This window comes from Lactuca virosa, chromosome 9, assembly GCF_052849685.1.
Source record: "Lactuca virosa cultivar CGN04683 chromosome 9, Lactuca_virosa_CGN04683_v6, whole genome shotgun sequence".
NCBI lineage: Eukaryota > Viridiplantae > Streptophyta > Magnoliopsida > Asterales > Asteraceae > Lactuca > Lactuca virosa.
The window spans coordinates 41,505,648-41,511,685 of NC_136434.1; the positions used below are offsets into that span (position 1 = coordinate 41,505,648).

General features: G+C 30.0%; 1 long non-coding RNA gene across 1 annotated transcript; it reads left to right on the plus strand.

The window, feature by feature from the left end:
* Positions 1-753: 753 nt before the first annotated feature.
* LOC145140040 (uncharacterized) lies at positions 754-2,799 on the plus strand. Its single transcript, XR_013722065.1, has 5 exons — positions 754-1,126; positions 1,704-1,747; positions 1,858-1,979; positions 2,089-2,299; positions 2,375-2,799. It is a non-coding gene; the product is annotated as an uncharacterized LOC145140040 (long non-coding RNA).
* The last annotated feature ends 3,239 nt before the right edge of the window (positions 2,800-6,038 follow it).

Genomic DNA, 6,038 nt, shown 5'->3' on the forward strand with positions numbered 1-6,038 from the left:
GTGGTGTAGGGCTTAGGGCTTAAGGCTTCTACCTTATGACTTATGGCTTATAGCTTATATATGGCTTTTGGCTTAATGCTTAAGGCTTATGTATTACGACTTATAGCTTAGGGCTTAAACAATATGGTGTGTAAGGCTTTTGACTCTGGGCTTAGAACTTAAGAATTGTTCCTACAAGCCCACGCCCCCCTAAGCCACTTCCACCATACCCTACACCCCACACATACTCACCAATCTACCCATTCCTATAAGCCTACACCCGCGCCGATGCCTACTCCACCTCACCCTTACATCACAAATATACCAATTCACTTCACACCCATATACCTATGCCTACTCCACCTCACACTTACAATACCACGCCCTAACATCCTTACTCACATACGCCCCTTCCGCACCCACCTTATCGGATATGACTTATTTAATAACACAAAATATGAAAATTCGTTTTTACAAGAAATATCATATTTACAAGAAGTATCATATTTATTTTTGTGATAATGATATTATTTTTTTATATAAGTTTAAAACCGTGACTTTTATAAGTTGTTGGATAAAAAATCTTAATATAAAAAATAACAATGTTTTTTTTTCATATATTACTTTAAATACAATTATAATTGAAAAAATAATTTATTTTCTAATTATTTTAAAAGTCCCGCCTCTCAATTTTAGTATCCCTCCAAAAAATTTCATGATCCCCACATTAAAAAAAAACTAATACAACGAAACCTAGGAAGCCCATGTATGAATTTTCTGAACTCTTGAGGTCCGATTAAACTGAACTACAAGGAAATCAGGAAGAAAAAAGGACGCATGATTTCTTGCCTGTATGCTGATTCGTTCAAAGTGGGGGAGTCGATTTTTCAGTTTTAATGTCGTCCTCCATTAAACCATCCCTCCTCTCTGGTTGTCCCCCAATAATAAAGGAAAACCATTCAACATCACAACTTTGCATTCGGCACTCCCAAAATGTTGTTATATTCACTATTCAATAACATCGATCATTCAAAGGTTTTTACTTTTAATTCTTTGATTCTTTTCTGCAATCGGTTCAAACTTCCAATAAGTCGAGATTCGATTGAGCCATCATCGAAATCTTAGAAGGCATCAAACAATACATCCGGTAAGAATAGGAAATCAGGTTTTCTGATTTTAGAGTATTATCAATTTTCCGATTTCTATTAATTTTCTTATCAATTTTCTAATTTCCTCTCTTTTTAATCTACAAATCGATGAATCTATATGACTATATCAGACCCCAAGTTTTAGACTTTAATTTTCAGTTTTTGATTTTCTTTGTGTGTTGTCATATGCGAATTTTGATAGAATGATTGTTAATCGAAAGGGAAATCAAACCCAAAGTGTTTTTTTTTCAGATTTCTCTTAACAAGCCCAAAGTGGTTTGATTTTCTATTTCTGATTTTCTTTTCATATGTGAATATTGTGATATTGCGTCAATATGTTGTAGGTTTACGATGATGTATGATGTAAATGAGACTTTGAGCAGTGAATGTGAAATAATGAAATTTATGACTTGTAATTAGCCTGTTAAGTTCTTATTGTTGGTGACTATAACATGATTGAATGGAAATTTGACATCCTATTGAGCTATTATGGGGACTAAAGGCAGTAAGGATGCAATGTGAGATCCATGTTAACTAACATCACATTTTATGTTTGTGCATTATTGGTGGCATTAGAGCTGGGATGCTGAATTAAATCTGGATTGACAAGAAAGTTAAAGGTAGTTACTTTCAGTTCTTGTTGAACTACTACTTTAATATTATTCATTGTTTTCTTGAAAAAATTATTGTTATAATTTATAATGAGAATGTATGCCATTACTTATTGCAGCGGATTGAAATGGTGTTCTATGGGAATTAAACAAATAAGATTGAGATGTCATTCATTATGTCAAAATGGTTGCATGTCTTTGCTTTTGCTGCTTTCTGAGTTCTGATAGAGAAAGGGAGAAGGTATAATGGAATTGGGAGTTGAATAGTATGCAAAATCTTTAATTGGTTTCCTAAATTATTTTATTAGTTTTTGAAATACAACCTCATTGATCTTGATATCCTGTTGTAGTTTACAACTTTGGCGATACAAGCGTGTGGAGGAAATTATATAGGTGAAACAGTTCAACTACAAACAATAATAAGATCAAGGCACACTCATTGGATTAATCATAGCAAAGAACATTGACTTGTTGGCATTAAAAAGATCCTAATGTTAGCAGAAATATCAATATTGATGCATTGTTGTAGAGGTTTGAGAAGAAAGTCATAATCCAAATGAGGTTAGCAATCGGTCACAATGAACTTTCGATTTATTCCGTTTTTTAATTTCAAATTATGTTAATTATTTTTTACAGAACTGCATCCCTCATCACAAAATCACACCACCACTGCAATAGTCGCCACCTCCAAAAACCTCTCTCTCTCTTTCTCTCCTTGAAACTCTAAACTAGATATCCGAAAAGAAAACTATGATTTGTGGACATATGGCTAGCCAAACATCAAGATAAGAAAAATTCTCAGACTATACAGATGTGGCTTATTTGCGGACAAAAATGTTGAATTGGAAGAATTGAGGGAGCATGTTACTAAACAAAAAGAGCAAAACGAATAACTGAAGGAAATAATGAAGGCCAAAGATGAATAACATAACACAAGAATCAAACAGCTTGAACGACAACTACAATCAGCAATGACTGTTATTAACACTTTTAAAGATCTCTAAAAGCAGTAATAGATCATAAAGTGTTGGCTTGTTTCTAGCAAACTATTTATTTAAAATTAGGTTACATTTCATTTCCTTGTTATAAATATTTGTTGTTTTATTAATGATATAAATCATTTTTGATTATTTGATATTTTTTTATATATTCGTACAAAATAATTAGGAATTAATTGATAAATTAATTATCCATTTGTAACTATTTAGCTTGCAACGGAAATATTCCTATAAAATTTGCTAGATTACTGCATTGGATTTTGCTAGGGAAATATTCCTACACCATGGATTTAGTTATGGAACCAAGCCTACAGATTTAGCCAGGGAATCATCACTACGGATTTTGTTAGTGATTCATCACCATGAAATTTGCTAGAGATTCATCAGCACGGATTTTGCTAGGGATTAACTACAATGGAATTTGTTATGGAATAACAACCACGAAATTTGTGATTGAATCCTACAGCGGAATACACGACAAAATACCATCTACAACGGATTTCATTTCGTTGTCGCATTTGTGACAGAATGATTGTTTCCCTAGCAAACCCTCGCTACGGGGTTTTTTGGGACGAAAATTGGTCGTCGCAAATTCCATCGCTATTCATCTTTTGCAACGGAATTTCAGGTTTTCGCAACGGATTCCTTCCCTAGCAAAACTGAGTTTTTCTTGTAATGAAGATTTTTTATGTGCAAATATGTTTTTTTTGTATAAATATGATTTTATAAAGAAAAAATATATTTGAATTTTTTTTTTTTTGAGAAAAAATGTTTTAGAAAAAAACTAAATTTAGGATGTATTCATAACAAAATTCTGAAATTTGGGCCAAAAGGGTAAACTTTAGACCAAATTTATAACAAAATTTAAAAATTGGGCCAAAAGTGTAAATTTTGGACCGAATTTGTAAAAAAATTGAAATTTGGGCCAAAAGTGTAATGTTTAAAAGTTAGATGACCAGTAGGCTTGGTAAAATGGTCAAATTGAATACGATTACCAGTTTTTGGGACTTAATTGAATTATATATATATATATATATATATATATATATATATAAGTACTAAATCGATTATGAGACCAATATGTAAGAATTTTTTTTTTGTAGTTTTTCCTAAAATATAAGGTTTTTATACTTGTACAATTAACTTTTTAGTTTGAGTTATCCGTTTTATTTAATATATTTTTTTCTTTTTATTCAAAATTTCTAATGATGTTTATGTAGCAACAATAATAATAAACAAGCTCATTGATTAATTAGACCGTCCGTTATATCAACAACGAAGAGGTTCCGTTGCCACAATGGCAAGCCACAACGACCGTGCATACCATTATGTGTGCGTCGTGATGGTTGTGGCGTTGTGGAATGTGGTTACCACCACAAATATTATTGAGGACGAGCAATCATCTTTTTTTAATTTTTTTTTCCTACAATCTCTTCTTCCTGCAAAATGGTTCATGGTTCATGGTATGTTTATGAAAATTGGTGTGGAAGAAAATGGTTGTGATGTGGAAGGAGTTGGAACTCAAGCGAAAAGAAATTACAACCATAGCCAGTGGCAGATCTAGAAAAAATAATGCATTATTTTTTAACTATACTATTTGTTAAAATAATTTATTAAACAATATGATGTCATGAAATGAAAATAACTTAGGCCCCGATTGATAGACATTTTTCCAAATCCAGATAGATCTTTCTAGCTGAATGGGTCGGAAAAGCTGTTTGATTTGCACAAAAACTTGTGTCTTTTCTGGTAATATATGTTTTTCCAAAAAGCCACAAAATAATATATTTCTGGCTTAATGGGTTGGAAAGACCATTGCGCCCCAAATCTCGCTTCTTTCTTTTTTGGATAATTATTTTTTTTCAAATATATTTTTTAATTTTTTTTATTAGATTATTACTTTTTACTGGACTATTATATATTAATAAATATTATTTATAATATATAATATTTATATATTAATAAATATTGTTTTATTGTATTATTAGTTTCTTTGAACTAATTTTTGTAATTCATTTTTATTGGATTAATTCTTTTTTTTACAACACCACCACCATCCTAATATATTTTAAAAAAATCTCATCCATCCCACCACTATCAGACATAAATCGGGTCAAGAATCACACATGGGTTATAAAATAACAAAGTAACATCAACTTGAAAAACAATAAACTAAAAACAACATAATCGACATTCTTTTTGAATTTTAATTGATATGTGTTTAATTACTTTGTATGACAAGTTGTATTTGGATTTTTAAATGATTATTGTGTAATTTTGATTTTTTATCACAATTTGTATGTTTTTATAATTATCCAACAATTTCATCCATCACAGTATAAAACAACAAGGTAATATTGTCATTTTCATCATTCAGCACAGCCAGTCAGATATACAATCAAACAGTCTGGTTTCTTTCTCAATCATAAAACTTTATCATACAACACTTTCTCAAACAAAAACTATCAAACAGGACATTAGTTATAAATATTACTACCTTATTTTGATAATTTCCTTTAAAAAATTCTTAGATTTTTTCTAACAAAATTAACAACCTTAAAAACCAAACACGATAGATTAGTAATCCTAATATTAATAACCAACTTATAACATGTATTTACATGACCTAAACAAAATTGTAAAATTTTAATAAAATCAGTAAGCTAATTTATATAACTATATTAGAAACATTATTACCTTCCATGATTCTTTTAAATAAAAATAGTATATTAACATTTACATATTTTCTTCTACTCTAATAAATAAATATTTTTTTGCCAAATGTCACTCTCTCATTAACTTGGACACATGTCATTTTCTGATATTTTTTAATAAATGTTTTTTCCATGTGTCATTTTCTCATTTTTTATCTTTTCTTAATTAACACATCATATTTACACATTAATTAATGATTGTCTTAATTGAAAATAGTCATTAAATTACAATATTACTACTCATATATTGTATTTAATATGTTTCCTTATAAATTTTAAATTTCAAATCTAAAATTTCAATTTTAAATAAAATTTTGTTTTATCCAACTCGTATAACATACGGGTCTCACAACTAGTTACTTGATATACGGTGATACATAAAAACAAAACATACAACAATCAAGGAGAGTTTTTTGCTGTGATATAACAAAAAAAGGGGGGGTGGGGCTGGGGGTGGGGGGGGGGAGGGGGGAATTAGCTTGAAATTTATATTTCCAATTTAAAATATTCAATATGGTTTAAAGAAAAGGATCATCTAGTTTAAAGAAAATGATCATCTGAAGACAGTGGAAAATGTGGAATCGTAAG